The following is an 18,804-nucleotide window of genomic DNA, read 5'->3' on the forward strand; positions in this document are numbered from 1 at the left end:
AAACTATAGGACGCCGCTGCCAGCCAGATTTTCAAAAAAAGTGCTTCAGTCTCCCTTTAAGGTAAACATGGCTGTTTAGAAAAAAAAATCATTTGAATTATTGGCACTTACAAATAAGAAACATTTCTTTGTGCTGCAGCACGGATTTATCGGAAGAACTGTGTCATTTATCCAACACTGCAAGGTTTGCCGTATGTGCAATGACAACTGAAAGTGCCATGCTCTAAGCGCTTTCAAGAATGCACCTTGCGAGGTTACGTAACCTGTGTCTGCCCGGTCAAGTGGGCACGATGGGCACAACGTTTGGGCCGGAGAAAGTACGCTTCAGAGAATATGCCGTTCCTTCTGAAATTTTCTGTGTCAGCCACTTATATGGAAATACGGCAATACACTGACTGCATGATGTGGAAAATAAACGGACGTTCGCATGTTCTACACGTTTTTAGCGCGGTTTCCACACGAAGACCAGTGACATGGCTGCGACGTCATACGGAGTTCCCATGCATTTTCGACTTTTCCGCAAGCGTTGCTCGTCTAGTCTGTGTACTGTCACATGGTTTCCAAGTGAGTAGTCTGGAAGACGTACTGAATCATGAGAATTTTCTAACGGAGCATTTCACCACATGTACGGAGCCGTGTGATGAAGTCGGACCTAGCTGTGGGAGCTTTACACGGAGAGGGCGAAAGCAGGAAGACTCTCATTGTTATGCTTCGCATCGGGACAACGCGCAAATATGGAAGCTTATTAGATGGTTTTAGCATAGCGCTACCTTACCGCCACCGTTAACCGCATATCGCGAATCACCACTGCGCAGGGCAGAGAACGCTGAAGCCACTAGATGGCGCCAGGTGCAGGACCACTTGCGCATGCGCCATGTCAATTTTCCGCGCATGCGCCATGGTAGTTTCCGGAAAGATTTTTTAGAGGATTCAGGAGACGGCTAAGCAAGGAAAGAGCGCGGCTCACGTTCGACGCCATTGTTAATGTTTCATTCGCTTTCCATGAGGTTTCTTAGTTTGTTTTAATAGTTTCCTACTTCCCGGAAGTGTCTGAAAATTGTCTCGTGCACATATAAGTTGAACTCTGTTTGACAGTTAGCGGCAGTTCAGGTCACAAAGCAATCCGCGTCAAGGAACCCGTTTGAGGACTTCGTAATTAAATCACTCAAGCATAGATGCGTTCACAATAGGCCTCGCCGCCAGGAGTCGCCGCTGGCACCTTGTCCATTAATGAGCGTCTCTACAGGACGTCGCCCTTCGAAACACCGGAAGCGGTTAGCTAGCACGTATTTCAGAACAATTAAAGCAGTAGATGAACATCCCAGCGTTTGGTCCCACACAAGGACATGTAATTGCATTCTGTAGGTCCACATGCCCACTCCGTGCTAGGGTGCTTAAATGGAAGGGAAAGCGAAGTACAATCGTACGTGCACAGTGTCGCAGAGGTACGCTCCGAGATAAACCTGCATGGTGAGATTTGTGGCGTGGTTGGGGAGTAGGGAGAGCCATAAATTTGATTTGGATTCTGGCGAACCGGTAATTAGATTCATATTATTTTGCCGCTACACATTGACGCCGTAGGTATGAAGCTGTGCCAATCTCTCAAGAAACAACTAGGTCCATTTTATTTCTTTTATTGGCTGTCATTTCCTGGCGGTGTTAAAATGCCATTTCCTTAAAAAAAATCAGCATGTTGTGATCCTCAAAGTAGGAAAAGGAAGAGGATGAAGGCATCAGCGGCTTCTGAACAGCGTTGGAACAAGCAATGTCGAAACAAAGACGTCCTTCTGGATGCTTTGTTAAACACAGTATAAGCTGAGCGCCATAGCCTTACTCTGTTGCTGTGAGTGAAGCCGGGCTGAAAACCTCCGGTCACAAGGCAACGAACATCTGCGCAAATCAAAGCGATTTGCGCTTCGTTCAGCCCCGTCTTAGCGTCGTCCGCTTATATTGGAGACCAAATTGCTTATCTTCTAGCGTACTGGAACCACTGAAAATGCTTAGCAACAGCGTTGCGTTCGTTTATTCGGTGTGAAAATCGCGCAAACGACAAGGATGCGACGATTTCATGAGGGTTATTTTTTTTCCTGTTGTCGAAAAGTTTGTTTTCAAAAGCCACGCACCCTAAGCACCAAGAAAGTGAACATCTTTGAAGAGATTTGTTCAGAGAAGAATAAACCTAGTGAATAGAAAAAGTTTAAAACATGTCACGGAGAGGAAAAGCCTGCAAAGGACGACAGCACGCAAGGCAAACCGGATAAGGCAGACAAGCGCCTCGGCTCTTCACATAGACGTAAATGTCATCTCACATACTCGCACTGCTTGTCACGGCGCCTTGTAATCCTGAAACATTTTTTTTTCTAAAGCCTGCGGGAGAGCGGGTGTAGCTGCTAAGAGTTAGGGAAGCTGGCTGCGAAAGAGTATGACGCCATTTTTCATATTACATTTTCTGATACTAGGACTTTTCCGGAAGCTTTGCTGCGAGCGCACTTCAAGCGCGACAAACATTAGACTCGAGGTTACAAAAGGGAATCCGCCGAGACGGGAGATGTGCAAAGTGACGAAAAAAAAGTTACGATAAAAAAAATTGCGGATGCCTACCCCCCCCCCTCTCTTTTTTTTTTTTTTTTACAGAAAACCAGCAACCAGTTTTATTTTGAGGAATATGAGCAGCAACCAGTTTACTGATGAGGGTTTGGCGTAGAACTCTTATGTGTCGTGACATATAACAGCACGATGCATGGGGTGAAAAGCTAGGATGCCAGATAATTGTTTACTTTTTAGCTTTGCGCACTTTTAGGGAGCAGCAGTATGTCTTTTTTTATTTCGCAAGGCATGAAACTGAAAAATTTGCCTTCATGGTGCTTGTGATCTTATCCTTGCGCTTGCTGTTTGTTTTTCCTCGGCTATTATTTTGACGATGCTTGTTTTTTTCATGAGTCGTCCAGAAAATTGACAAGAGCGAAACAGTGCCGTACTCATTCCTTTATTCAGTCGCTAAGAGCGTTAATGTCTTACTAATTTCTGGAATGTCCATGAACGCTTTGTAAGTGCTCAAATTTCGCATACCATAAATCCCACACCTGACTTTATTTCAGTAGCCTTGCGGTGATCTTAGCTTACACCGCTTGTGCGAAAATTTCTTCTCAGAATGTGTTTTACTAACCCTAAAAAGAAAAGTGCTATTGAAAGGAATCATACTTGAGCTAGTCGTGCCTTAGTTCGGCGTTACTCCTGTCATCTGGCGCTGACATTATCAAAGAAATGTGTGTCAACGTCGGCCACTGAGCCGCACGACGCGGATTCAAACTTGGCTGTGGCGGCTGCGTTTCGATAGAGGCGAAACGCAAAGGGCGACCGTGTACTGTGCGATGCCAGTTGATGTTGAACACCCGTAGGTGGTGGACATTATTCCCGAGTCCTCCGCTACGCAACGGCTTTCTTCTTTCACTCCTTCGTTCATCCTATCCCTCACGGCATGGATAACATGCCCACTGAAAAGCAAAAGAAAGAAAAGAAACAATGTCAGTGTCTCTGTACTATAAAGTTATGTAGCTCTTCAAGAACAAATTAAATGCACCAATCACCTGATGCGACGCATAAGGGGGAGAAAACGTTAAGAAAACACTGTACCCACAGCCACACTTAAAAGTAGGTATTCCCTTCGAAATATTTATGGTAAAATCCTCCACTTTAGTGGAATAGCTAGCATTTTTTCTTCATTTCTTCTTTAGTGCACAGTCTTTACTGACCGTAGGAAGTGTTGAGGGTAATTTCATCGAGCAGCCAGCTGAAGGTGATGTTCAGGCTTGTTGACTTGGATATATGAACATGAGCCGTTCCCAGAGCTAAACGCCGCACTGAGAATGAGTCAATTAAAGAGCTTTCTCAACACCCCAGATCTGATGGACGCGAGGCGTGTAGGTGGCTCTGCAAGCGTTTTCTCGAATGATGAGTACGGGATGGCATCACGATAGGTAACTTCATGATAACTATCAAGTCGAGTTTCGGCAGGCTCAGGCGTATTTCAGGTCCTTTGAGAGAGATACAGAGAGGGGAGAAAGGCAGGGATGTTAACTAAAAGGTTACCCGTTGGCTACCCTGCACTGGGGAAAAAAATTGGGTGATTAAAGAGTAAATGTCGCACTTTCCAAGGGTTTAGTACGAGCAGCAGGTTAATGAAAGTGGAGCTACGCTGGTTTAAACTGTTCACGAGAGTTCGCATCGGCAACGAGTCATATCTCAGGCATGAATTTGAAGGAACAATGTGGACAACTCAATCCACTTTCTGTTCTCATTAAAACGGATTATATCGTTTTTACTGGCTACGTCGTTGCCTGTTCCGCAGCAAAAGACGCGTTTAATGATGACAGAAATGAGATTTAGAAATGGAAGTTTTTTTTCCTGCCACTGGAATTCAAACACCTGACGTCAAGACCTTCAGATATTCTGTGGTCGCAGTATGGAACTGAATGGTGGTAAGGACTGGCCGCAGGGATCTGTGCTTAAAACAGTTGTGATGTCACTGAAGTTTTTTACTTGTTCTCCATTTAAGTTAAAGCAGCGCTTTTTTCATTAGAACGCTGCAGTGGATCGGCAAAGGCTAATTTAAGTTTCTCCGTAACTTTAATTTAAGACAGCGAGTAACTGTCCGTGTGTACCATTGTAGAGATAGATTAGCATTAATGTAGCTTGCTCAGAGGTTACGTTGTGGGTAACAGCAAGTCAGTTTTGAAATGGAAGATGCACGGCTCTGCGCGGAATTCGAGAGCGACTAAGTCGAAAAAAAGTGATAGGCTGCTACCACAGTTACCTCTAATGGCGCTGGGCCCCGGCGTCCAGCAAATGAAGTATCTTGCTTAGTTACTTCTTCCATCCCCGAGGATGAGGGCTGTAGTTGTCAATATCCAACCGCTACTGAGCCGCATTTGTGCCTCCTGGGAGTGTGTGATCGTTTGTGCTATTCCGCTGTCCCGAGTCGGGAGGGTTATGGCCAGAGCTATTGCCGTCTGTTCTGCCTCTAGGAGATTGTCGCTGGTAATCGACGAGCTGCATTTTTCTCGTATGCGACAGTCGGAAACGCTCGCGACTGCAATATGTCTTTTATGGTAGGTTGATGCGTCTACGCGCAGAAAATGTTTTTGTCCTTTTCGCGCCTCCTAGCTATGGCTTCCTTCCTTGCTTTTCTACTACCCTCGTGTAGCCGGAGGGGCATATATGTCTGGGTAGTGATGCAACTTTGTACGTACTCCTGATTTCGTTAGGCAGCATTTCCATATTTTGCATGTCCCTGCGGCAGTCTTCCTGCTCTAACTTCCTCCGTAGCAGTGTTGCTGTGGGTGTCTGCATAAGCCGCATTTGCTGGACGACCAGGTGGGTCTCCGCGTGCTTCTTCTAGGGGTTGCATATTACCAGGGCAGGAAACTTCTTGTTGGATGTGGTTCGGGGGAGCGCGCTTCTACGCCTTCCTCTGGATGGCCTCCGATTGCTCTTTTCCAGCTTTCAGAGGCGTGTGATATAGTGTGCTGTAAACCACGCGATTCTTCACCAGGGCCTGTATAAATCTCTAATTGTCGTCCTCCCTCATTCCTCTCAGACGATTGGATATTTTTGTGACCATTCTCGCAAGTCTGGAGCAGTGGGAAGCTGCGCTCTCCACTAGACGCTCGAAAACCAGCAGCATGGGATTAACAGAGCTCAGTGGGCAGCCAAGTTTTCTGGATGTCTTGTCTGGGGCCTCCAACCGTGGTCTCCGGGGAAGCGGAACAACCTTTTCAAGGCTCAATAATGTTTTCCAATCAATCGATCTTGTACAGAACTTTGTTCTTAATGTCTTTGTGTCTTTCTGAATAAGCTTTCTTAAGATCCGGTTAGTGTGGTCAGTGTACAGTCGAAACCGTGGACGACGGTAATGAAGGCGTTTGCCTCTAAGTCGCCAGGAAGTGCGTTGCTAGTCATTTGGGGTGTCGTACAGTTGACGTTACTCGCGTATTAAAGAGCCTTGCTCCACATGAAGATTATCTTGTTGGTGAAGTAGTGGCAAAGTGGGAAAAGCAGAGGCAATGTCCTAAACGCAGGAAAATAAGATAGCCTACTAGGAGTGAGAAGCAGATTCCGATCGTCGCCAAGGCAACTGCAACCACTGGAGGACCACCAGTGTATCGTAGATGGAGATACAAATGCGGATACAAAGTAAAACATGCTCAGGCTTAGACATATTAATACAAAAGCATGTAATGGGACACATGTGCGCAGAAACACGCGAGTGCAGATACGGCGACTGTTCATTATTACATGTTGTTTCATTACTCTATTTTGAGGTGAGGATATATTTTGTCGTCAATTCCCATGACGTAGCGCGAAGTCTTCATGTATGGTATTGATTAGTTCCAGTTGGAATCGTCTGTTTTGAGCCTTGAATGTGCCTCGGTGCATCAGTCAGTGTGCGCTCAGCTCAGACGGAAGACTTTTTCTAAATGAGGCAGAATGACGCCAGTCAAACGCCCCAAAGAACCGATAAGCGAAGTCTACTGAACAACTTCTCTGGCACTGCTGCCGTAGTTTAGGACAACGAATTTGGAACATGTGAGTAGGCTGCATTATATGCGCCAGTACTCGGCTAGTTCAGGCGCCCTTTTAGCTTCATTCCATGCATGTCCACATGATAGCTTATCGCATACACGCTTTGAACCATGGTCTGCCAGTACATACAACCCTTTATGTTTAGAAAGCAAGGCCGTGAAAAGGAAGGTTCATCTAATACTTAGAATGATGCCGAGATCTCGCACTGCGACGTCGAAACTGCCCTTTGCACATTGCCGGATATGTTCCCCTGCCGCACAGCACCACCACCACCAAACGTAACACGAATGGTCGAGCGCGTGGCTTAGACCTCTGTTGCATAGAAATTTTGTGCGGCAGTTCAGTTGCCTGTGAGTTCCTCTGAACGGCAGTTACCAGTGTTAGTCAGCAGCGCCAGCTACCGTTCAGATCTGAAAAGCACTTCAAAGTTCAACTGAGCTCGGCGGTCACAGTTGATCGGGTCAACTGACGAGATGGCGGTAGACGGACTCGCCGCATCGGTAGAGCATTGACCGGTTTCGTTGAACTTCCCGCAGTCTGATTCTTCCAAGTCGCTCGAAAGTTTAAAGTCCCAACCTACAGCTTTCATTAATAGCATCAGCGTAAACACACCGACACCTGAAGCGGCATCAGAAAAACTGCTGCCAGGGAAGTAGCCAAACAAGGCTCAACTGGATTGTCCTGGCTTTGTGCGATGTTATGCTGCGGCATGCGCAAAGCACTGAACTTGCGTAGAAATTTCATTTAAGCATGTAATGGGTGGAATTAGAGTTTTGAACTGGAAATACATAAATGTAAGCACATTTAATTGTCCGCGCGTGGTGGGATCACGTGATCTTGAAGTTAAACCGAGTTTCACGAATGATGCAAGTAACTGCCGCCTACTGCCATTCAGTTCAACGCCAGTTGGAAAGCAGAACTACCATTCAACTGAACGGAAGTTGAAACTGCCCCCGTAAGAGGAGAATTAGACTTACATTAGTGTCCCAGAATGCGGCAGCTGAGTCCGATACGAGCTAGAGCAGCTGCAGATCACTCCCTATTACCTGCCCTCGCAAACACCTTGCAGCATGGTTACTGTCCCAGCGGCAAAGATACCGTGGTATGCTAATTACAGTCCAAGCCACACGCTAGCGCTGTCCTAGCTGTTTGCAGGAAGCGGTATACGCACCGCATTTGCCAAAAGTAACTAGGAACCGATGTTTGATTCTGAGTCTTAGAGTGGAGCCCTTATATTACCTCTAAGGACCAAAGAGCCTCAAATGTTGAGGACAAGGATCATGACTACACCCACTTCAGGGCAAAGGCCTCTCTTATGTCCCTCCAATTAACAGAATTTAGAGCTTACGGGGTGTCATAAGTTCTGCGTTACACTGCTCAGAAACAAACCCCATTGCTGGGTTACCTTTGGCAAATACGGTTTATGGGGGAAGAAATTGGCCCCATGGACGTGTGCGCATCGTTCACATACTATTTCGTGGAGCGGCAGAGATGCTGGCGCTGCCTCACAAAGACGACGAAGGTAGTTCTTTGCTGTGAATTTCCAATAAGTGGCGCCCTCAGTGACAGGGACGCGAAATGCGCCATAGAACACCCATTGCGTTTATACCAGAACGGAAACCTATGGCAGATTTACAAAGCAACGACCATCGCGAGTGCCCGCGGTATGTTTGAGGCGAAAAATCTGCGGAGGTGGAGACATCACTTTACGGAATAGGCATTGAAACACTGCTTGAGAGCGCATCTGTCAAAACCCATTTCAAGACGAGATACTTGTGAAGGTAAATTGTTGCGCTGACATTAAACTGGGAGAGAAAATACACACAAATACATTCAATTTCACCAAGGCGGAGGAGCAGCCAGCTTACAATGAGATTTGAAACTGCAGCATTTATTCAACTGACCTACTAAAGATGCTCAAGGGCGCTTGAAAAGTGGGAAAGAAAGCAGCTAGGCAACCATGTAATCTTGTTTTGTTGCCTTGAGGGAAACCTGAAAATAATGCGTGTTTCTTTCGCCGATGACTGCAGAGTTTTTTTAATGGTTACTGGGAAGGGCCTGATTATTCGCACATTAGATTTGCAAAGAATAAATAGAAATTACACTTCTGTTGGGCCTAGGTGGTGCATGATAATACTACGATGATCGATGTGCGCTCTCGAAGCATTTCATATTAAGAAATATGCTGAAGGATGCGTCAGCGATACTTACAAATCTCTCTACTCAGCCATGTTTAGGTTTTTGTGCTCGCATCGTTGCCAGTAATCTCATATGACGTGAGTTTTTTTGTTGGCTTGCGCAGGTGTCGCAAAAGGTATATGCGCTGGTTTAAGAAAAAAAAAGCAGTAAGTGTCGCGCCTGTCCTTGTGTTTCTCTCGCAGACGTGGATTGTATAATGTTTGGCGCACATCGATCAACTGTAGTATCAACAAATAGCAAACAAAGCGGCAACTGGGGCTAGTAGGTATTCTATAGCTGTAGTACACCAATTCTCTGAGTATTAGTCACAAAACGAGACACAACTGCGCTTCGTCTCGTTGTGTCTCGTGTTGTGACTGTAATACTCAGCGCATTTGTGTACTACAGTTAACAAATAGCAGTGGAATCCTGTTATAACAAAACTACCACTAGCTGAATTCTCCACCACTACCGGCAAGCTTCCTCCCACCGAATTCATGAATGGAAAGAAAAGTCTTTAATGTTAACCATAACTCGATCCTCCTTCAGATTAGCAGAACAGAACAAATTTGGGCTGTTTCTCGAGAGTTCACATGATCTCCACACATACTGTCAAGCACAATCGCACAGCCGTACATATGAAATGGCCTTGTCACCACTAGGTCAGTTCGCTGGTCGCACTTCACGAATCACGCATTTGCAGCCCCATTCTCCCCATAAACGCTTGTTTTCTCGGAAGCCATTGTTTAGCATATGAGTCTGTAAAATACTGACGAATGAAGCATTGTTGATATAAAAAAGAAAGCTCCGTCGTGAATCTATATTTGTGAGACTGCACACATCCATGCCCGCATACTCACGTAACACTAATTTAGAAAACAGTAGCGCGCCCGCCAACCAAGTTTGCAGCATTATAGCACCAACTCGCTGTCAGAAGAAAATAGAGTCTTAGACGATGGAGCACGAAAGAAAGGCAGGCACGGTCAAATAGACAAGGCAGCAGAGTGGCAACGTGTATGGCGGCAATCTACATCGCACTGCCTCATCGCACTTTCCAATTTTTTTTTCTGCTCTTCCCACAGAACCCTTCACGCTGCCAAAGGCCCAACGAAGCAGTAGCTGTCGGTTCTTCTCCGCATTACACCTCACGTGAAGAAGCATTCCGGGCATTGTCGGAGCAAACTTTCCGATCAGCGAGCTTGGTAGAAAAGTCCGCAGAGTTTGGCCACAATGCGAACATTGGGCTCGGCGCCACACAACGGTAGGCCGCCGCTGTTCGCACCATCTCACTACGCGCTCGAAAGACACGGAAGAAACGCGCGCCATTTCGGAAATCGTGATCCAATGTTTACACTGGCCTCCGAAATACAGGTTGCAAAATATTACCACATGAAAGAACTTCTCGTTTTCCTGAAATGGCAGCCATATGAGCACTGCTAGAATCAGATTCGCGGGAAATATTTTTGGGTAGCCGCCAGCACGTGGGCGAACACTTTCCTGCATAGTTCAAGCGCGCTTTGCATGTCATCATGGAAGCTGCTGCAGTAATACTTCACTCGATTCCTTTAACTCAACTAATTTTAGCTTTCGTATTCGAAGGAACTGCTTCGGCGAACGCTCCATGCAGAAAGAAAGCGAGTTAGACAGTCAGGCTAGCGCCGGCTGCTGCCATTCCAATCTTCTGAAATAGAACCCTACGCATATTGCCCCACAAAGCTGGCGCGTAAAAGGTGTCGTGCTCTGGCGAGATTACTTCCTCCTCCGCTTTCTCTGCGCTAAAACCGGAATCCCGTTGTCATTCCCGGCACCTACGCGTTCTCATGAGACCGAGTGCTTCAGGATCTTTTGAAATATTTTTGGGGGGTAATCTCAAGCTAAGAGCCGGCCGCAACACTTGACTGTTGACACCGTGCTTCCTGTCGGGATGCCTGGCACTGACTGCGTTATTGCAGTCTTTTTTTTTATGACAGCCATCTTCCTGTATCTCTCGCTTTGCTTGTTTGGGCGTATACTTGCCTTCGTCTTCTTTTTGTGGGGCATTCTTCGAGGTTCCCGCAATTTAATGCAACATTTTATTCAGTACTCTCCTCCCTGTTTCGACAATTTCTGCTAAATTTATCAGCCATGTGGCATATCATTTCTGTCCAAATAGGGTTTAAAATTTCCCGTTTCCTTGACCTCCACTCAGGCAATTTTCACTCAGGTGACGTATCAGAACATGTCGTTCTTTTGAAGTAAGTTAACTGCCTAGAATGCAATACATTTTTCACTTTGGCCCAGCGAGGCTTTCCAGAAATCTTACTCGTGTGAGACGCAGGTTGTATCCCTCATGCATAAACTCTACACCGCATTTTTAGACTGTTCGTCATGTGCGGAATGTATTCTTTCAGACTACTCTAAAGCGTTATGAGAGGTCTCCCATAAGTTCCTACTTCACAACCTAAAACAGTTAAGTAATGACTAAAGTATGATGAAATAGATTGAATGTTTGCCAACCAACTCCTCACAGTTCGTTACATTACGCATATGTACTCTCGTGTGCCTCAAAGTCTTGTTATTGGGCCACTCTTATTCCTTATCTACAGCGGTGACCTTATTTATAAAGTAAATTGTAGTATTTATTGTCGCGCCGATGACTGCGTCATATTTCATGAAAAAACTGTAACGATTCTACTAATCTGCTGAAAGACCTAACTCCTTTAAGGAACTGATGTAATACATTACAAATGCATCTCAGTACTAATAAATGAAAAGTCATAGGGGTGTCCCGTAGAGATTTCGGTCTGACTATTTAATAACATTGCTTCAGTGCCCGTTAACTCCTAAAGATATCTCAATGTTCATATACTTACTAACTGAACCTGACTGAGACATAATGATTACATTATCAGTATGCTGATCGCATGCTAGGTTATATCGGCGGTAATTTTTCCAGCGCTCAATCATCCCTTAAAAATCTGCTCTCTAAGATGCTAACACGTTCTAAACTCGACTACGCGTCGTGTTTAGGACAAACTTTCTATGAATACTTGTAGATAATTCCATTACCTTCATTATTTCTAATTACAACTAAACCATCAGTATATGAGCGATTAAAGTAGCTTAATGGTTTCGTTTTTATTGCCTCGCGGAAAAATTCCACTCTTAACATTAGTAATATTATTTCATTAACTTTCCCACCATACCGTACTCAACGGGGAACAAATTATTGAGTTGTTATATCGTTCTCATCGCGCTGATTGCATTCGCGATGTCGGTATTGATCTTTGTATCAAAAAAATTATTTTTTTTCAGTACCTTAATCCTCTTACGTGTCGGGAACGGAACGACCATCCGGCTGAAATTGTGTTAATCGATAATGACCAGTTTTTTTTCGCAATTCTGCAGCTAACATTGTATGATTAGAAGAAACTCGTTTGTGTGATGTTTTACTGAATTTTTATTAACTTTGTTTCACTTTGTAACCACTCATTTCTGTGTTACCTCTGGCCCCACGAGTAATTAAAAAAAAATGGAAAGTAAGTTTGGATTCCAAACACTTCGGGACCAGACGCCCTTATAAAAATTGATATGCGCTTTGGCTTCTCGTATTTACACTGCAATGAAACTCGAGAAAATTGTCAGAAAAATAAAATTTGCCGTAGCCGGTGGCCCGACAAACAGCATTATCCTCAGAGGGAAAGCGTGAGTTTTGTGTCGGATAAAAATTTAACGAAGCATTCTTTGTTACAGGAAGAGTGTACAGCGCATTGTAAGAGCTTAGCAAGCAGACCCCCAAGGTGTCTGAAAGAAAGCCAAGCGCTTTTACTTGTTTTCACACATTGTGCCGAAGCGAGCATTAACTGCCTGCCTGAGGTACCGCTGTTGTTCGGGGTGTCGGCAGAATCCCAGTTAAATAATATATTTACACTTCTTTTCGCTTGCTCCTGACAAAGTCAAATATTATGTAATAAAGTGCGTCACCCCGACATCCACATAAAAAGGCTGAGGATTTCGGGTAAATGCTGCCTCCTGTTTACCGCTTTGTTGTTTTCACATAAATAAGCCATTCGAATTTGTACCCCAAGTCGTTCAATTCTCATGTTTACAAGTCATAAGCGCTTTTTAAATCCTTTCTCAGCACCGAGCAGTGTGTTATGGCTTATTTTTGTCACCTGGCGCAATCATTCTGCTAATGAGATTTTTTGTCTTAAGGTTTAGAGACGCGCCCTGTGCTTGATGATCGCTGTTAAATGCTTTTGTGTGAAGCACAGAAAAGCTCTTTTCGGTTTTGTGTATCTGGTGCTCACAAGTGGGCACACGCGATGGGAATTTTCAGAGTTCACTTTTGGGAAATTCCTAGATTACCAAAGGCACAGATGACTTCGGGTTTTGTTCATTCGTGCCCAAGCTTAATGCAACCATCGTCCCGTACGCAGATACGCAGTTATGCTGTTAAAAAGCTCTCAAATGACTAACAGCACAAACATCTCGCGGCTTTTTAAAACTTGTAGTACGCACGAACGTAATTTTCAACGTTTATGATCGCGAGTGGGGCACGCGTATTTCTGGTCAATGCCTGTGGCGCTAAAAACGGGGTTTCTACGACCGCAGTGCATGCTTGGAAAGGCATGGAAAGGCTATTTGTGTTTTGAACAGAAAGGCTGCATCCTGCGGTATGTTGAGAACCGAACAGAAAAGGCACTCCTCCAGGCCATCGAAATCCGCGTTCTCGGTACCGTGAAAAGTTTGGTTTATGGGCGTTTAACGTCCCAAAGCGACTCAGACTATGAGGGACGGCGCAGTGAAGGGCTTCCGAGATTTAGATCACCTGGGGTTCTTTAACGTACACTGACATCGCACAGTACACGGGCCTCTAGAATTTCGCCTCCATCAAGATTAGACCACCGTGGCCGGGATCGAACCCACGTCTTTCGGGTCAGCAGCCGAGCGCCGTAACCACTGAGCCACCGCGGCGGCCAGAGGAGAAGAAGAGGCACGGGCCATGAATATTTGCGAAGGTCGATAAGAAACAATCGTTTTGGAATAAAAGGAAGCCGTATTAACTGTCTGAAATCGCAGTGCACAAATGAAAAGCGCCTTTAGGGAAGGGATGGGGAGAGGAGGAGGAGGATGAGGAGGAGAAAAGTGTGGTAAATGCGAAGTTCCGGCTATTTCGACCACTTAAGACTTTTACCGTGCTTTGTCATTGCACAACAAAGAGGGTGTCCTTCTCATTCAAGCTCGAAAGAAACATGGCTGCCGCGGCGGAGAAGTAATCCCGCATCCTGAAGCTCAGCAGCGGAGCGGCCTAATCGTTAAGAGCGAGCGAACTTTAAGGAGCTTGTAACAGCGAGAGGGACTTTATGAATGAAGCAGGAAACGATGAACACCGAACGGAACACGAATAGAAGCAGCTGAACGCAGGGGCGCTCAAAGCAGCTGTAGCGACCCACGTGACCAGCGAAGAAGAGGGGGTGGCGCCATCAACATGCCCCACAGAACGCTGTGGTCTTCGTCTCAGTCGCATAGCGCGATGCTGCTTGGTCAACCACCTCGTCGACGCAGCTTCTGTGCGTGGCAGCGGCCATGCAGTCGACTGCGATCTAGGTCTGTAATGCGTGATGACTTACCCCCCCCCCCCCCCCCCTTCTCTCTTATTTGGAAGCCGGCGCTTGTTACGCGGCCACGCACCAAAATCTGTGAAGGAAGCCGAATGCGCTGTCTATCGCTATGAAAAGCGAAGTGGGTGTTGACGGAGGCTCGAAGAGTCCAAGTGCAGCTATCATCGTCTATAAGGCGTCCCAGAAGGCGCTGCTCCTTCGCCTCGATGCATTTCATACCTACATCTAGTCTTGCCAACGAGATAACCTTTATTTGTACCTGCCCTTAAAGAGCTATACACAATTGCTGTTAAATTAATTTGTCAGTAGCCCTGACGGATAACTGAAATTATCATGCACACTTTCGAAAGCGGTACAAGGTTTACGACCTACGTGACCCTATGTTTGTGTAAAGGGGTGTCGTGTCCGGTCGCTGTGTTGAATGCAGCGAAAGACGCACACGGTACTTTAAGACTTCGTTTATTTAAAGCCGATGAGGGTGCGACCAGCGTCGACCGAGGCAGGAGCCGAACTGGCCGCCCGAAGAAAGGAGGGAGCGGAGAAGCGTCCACGGGAGGGAGTGGCTTCCCAAAACAGGAGGAGGATGCGGGGGCGCACCATGGGGGGGGGGGGGCATCTGGCGACAGCGTGCGACGAGGGGCAAGTGGTCGTTAGGAGGAGGATGCGAGTGGTCGTTAGGAGGAGGATGCGAGTGGTCGTTAGGAGGAGGATGCGAGGGCGCACACACACAAAAGCAATAAGGGGACACAACACTTCCTTCCCCCTTAGAAAGTTGCCTGGTATCGTGCAGGGGGTCGGCGCTCACGCGTGGAGGCGCGCTGGCTTTGTGCGCTCGGGGGAGAAACACTTGTAGGCTGGCTGTTGTTCGCTGTGTCTCCTAGGTCTGTCCTGGGCGAAGTATCTTCTTCCGGGAAGAGGTGCCAGGCTATGTGGGAAGATGGTGCACGTGTTCTCTCCGCTGGCGGACAGCTCTCAGACGGCGTCGTAAATCTACGCAGCTGGTTGAGATGTCGGCGTGCTACTGTGCCATGTATGTTGACGAGCCAAGAGCGCAGGCCTATGCGTCTGACAATTGTAGCTTCCTCCCAGCGTGGCTTTTTCAGAAACTGTCGGGCGAGGACGCGCTGCCCCTCATTAAGCGTGCCGCAGCGCGGAATTGCTTTTTCTTCCCGGAACGTCTCTGCCTTTGGCTCGGGGAGGATGGCTGTGAGCTGGGTTCGCATTTCACGCTCGAACATCATTTTCGAGGGGGTCTCGCCTGTTGTGCTCTGAACCGTCGTGTGCTGCTTGAAGAGAAAGCGCGCAAGGCGGCGCTGCAGCGAGCCTGTCTGATCTCTTTCAAGGGCGCGTTTTAGCTCGGCTACGTAGCGCTCGGCTTGTCCGTTTGTCGCTGGGTGGTAGGGGGCCGATGTAACTGATGAGATCCCGTTTTCGCGATAAAACTTGAGGATCTCCGCAGACACAAACGGTGTTCCGTTGTCCGACACTACCTTGCGCGGCAGGCCGAACGTTGCAAATAGTGATCGGAGGTTGTCAATGACTGCTGCCGAAGTCGTCTGTCCCATTTGCCTTATCTCAAGCCACTTTGTGTAGGCATCTACGACCACAAGGAAAGTGCAGCCCTCAATTGGTCCTGCAAAATCAATGTGCAGTGTGTGCCATGGTGTGTCTGGCTTTTCCCATTCTGGGACAGGAGCTTTCGGCGGGGCGCTCCGGCTGCTCTGGCAAGGCTTGCATTCTCGCACCACTGTTTCGATGTCGTTGTCAATGCCAGGCCACCACATGTAGCTTCTGGCACACTTTTTCATTGCAACGATGCCCCGATGTCCGGCGTGGATGAGAGACATAGCTTGTGCGCGTAGTTCTCTCGGCATCACAACTCGGGACCCAAATATGATGCAGCCGCGATGGGTGCTCAACTCTGTAGCTCGCCTGCGGTAAGCGTCGAAGTTGTCCCCTTTGAGTTTATGCACGTTGCCTTGTTGAACAGCTGTGTAAACTAGCCGGAGAGCTGCGCACTTCTGCGTAGATGCTGCAACTGTGCCTGCTGTAAGCGGAGGTTCTGGCAGTGCTTCGAACATCAGAACGTCTCCTGGTGGAAATGGTTCGTCAACAGTTGCGTCTAGTGGCAGACGGCTTAGCGCATCGGCGTTTTGATGTTTACTCCCATTGCGGTAGACCAGAGCGTAGTCGTACGCTGAGAGTTTGATGCACCAACGTGTCATTCGCGGAGACAAAGTTGGTGGCATAGGCCTTTGTGGTCCCAGAATGCCCAATAGCGGTCGGTGATCGGTTATAAAGGTCACCTTCCGGCCGGCAATGTACTGGTGAAGATGTGTCGCCGCGTAGACGATGGCTAGCCCTTCTTTGTCAAGTTGCGCGTAGTTGCGTTCTGCTTGCGACAACGTACGTGAGGCGAAGGCGATGGGAGCTTCCCTTCCTTGCTCGTCAGTTTGCGATAGAACCGCGCCGACTCCGTACGGTGATGCGTCGCAAGCCAAAAGCAGAGGCTTCCTTTCGTCGTAGTGGCGGAGGACTGTACATCTTCGAATCAGGTCTTTCAGGGCATCGAATGACTGCTGATGGCGTGGCGACCATGTCCATGTCACATCTTTCCGAAGGAGTTGGTATAAGTCGTTGGCCACGGTAGCTCTTTGTTCCAAGAACCGGTCGTAGAACGTCAAGAGTCCGAGAAAAGCCTGTAGCTCCTGCTTGTTTGTTGGAGCTCGTGCTTCTGTGATCGCTCGCACTTTGTCCTCGGTAGGGTGAATGCCTTCCGCATCAATTCGGTGTCCCAGAAATTGCACCTCTGGCACCGCAAAACAGCACTTCGATTTGCTTATGCACAAATTAGCGTTTGCTAGCCTTTCGAGAACGAGCTCTAGGCGCACTGCATGCTCTTCAGTGGAAGTGCCACTGATGATGACATCGTCAAGGTAGACACAAACTCCTGGGATGCCCTGAAGCACTGTCTCCATGAATTTTTGAAATATGGCCGGGGCTGCAGCTACGCCAAAAGGCAGTCGCTTGACTTTGTACAAGCCTTTCAGTGTGTTAATTGCCAATAATTCAGCAGTTGACTCGCTCACCTTCAGCTGCTGATACGCCTGGGTGAGATCCAATGTGCTGAAGACTCTTGCGCCACGTAGTACACTGAATACTTCTTCAGGTGTCGGTAGCGGGTAAGAGGACGCTTTAGTCGCAAGATTGACGGTGCTCCGGTAGTCTCCGCAGAGGCGTATGGTTCCGTTCTTCTTGCGAACTACGACAAGTGGTGTGGCCCATTCTGAATGCTGCGTCGGCTCGATGACACCTTGCTGCTCCAGTTTGTCCAACTCTTTTTCAACTGAATCTCGGAGAGCAAACGGCACCGGCCTGGCCTTCAGAAATTTGGGTTGCGCGTTGTCCAACAACTCCAGTGTGACCGGGGGCCCTTCGTTTCCTGGAATCTCTTCCGAGAATACTCTTTCGTATTTCTCTTGCAGTTGCTCAACCATGTTCTGGCTCGGCGTCTGGTGTATGCCGCATATCATCACGCCTAGTGGAGAAAACCAGTTTCTCCCTAGAAGGCTTGATCCTGTGCCCTTCACAACAAGCAGAGGTAGCGTATGGGTCTGGCCGTTGTAGTTAACCTGCACGTTGGCAGAGCCCAATAGTGGCAGATTCTGTCCTGACCACGTTCGCAGGTGCGTGTCGTCTTGTTGCAGGGCGGGTGCGTCAGATGGCCATGAAGTTCGGAACGTGTCCTCACTGATCAGAGTACAGGCTGCGCCGGAGTCCACCTCGAACTTAATCAGCTGGTGATGTACGCTTACTTCTGTAAAAATCTTCGGTCGCGTGCCGAGATTCATGGTGTTCAGGTCGTACAACACAGATGGTGTTGCTGATGTTGTTCCATGGAGATCAGATAGCGGCGTATTCTCTGAGGCGTTGACGCTGTGATTAGGCTGGGAAGGTGACTTTATCTTGGCAAGTCTCCGTTTCGTAATGCATGCTCTTTCGATATGCCCTCGCTTGTGGCAAAAATTACACGTGGCTGACTGGAATCGACATCCCTGGGGGTTGTGTTGGTCGCCACACCGCCAGCAGCGTTGTGCCTTTTTGACCGATTTTACAACAACAGAAGGCTTGCGCACCTGGTTGCTTGTCTGGTGTACCGGCTCGGTGTTCCGGCGAATCCCTCTCTGCTGGTGACCGGCGCTCTCCGCTCGAACGGCGATGTCGTAAGCTTTGCTGAATGTGAGGTCCTTCTCAGCGAACAGGCGCTGCTGCAGTGACTCGTCACTCAGTCCGCACACAAATCTGTCGCGTAACATCACGTCCAAGGGAAGCATGGTGGTGTTAGCAGAAGAAGCTGCGTCTCCCTCCTGCCCGGTAGCTGTTGTCGACAGCGTTCCAAAATTGCAGTCGGCAGCGAGCTTCTTGAGCGCGGCTACGTAGG

Source organism: Amblyomma mixtum, chromosome 2, assembly GCF_055824585.1.
Source record: "Amblyomma mixtum isolate Tamu chromosome 2, ASM5582458v1, whole genome shotgun sequence".
Taxonomy (NCBI): Eukaryota; Metazoa; Arthropoda; class Arachnida; order Ixodida; family Ixodidae; genus Amblyomma; species Amblyomma mixtum.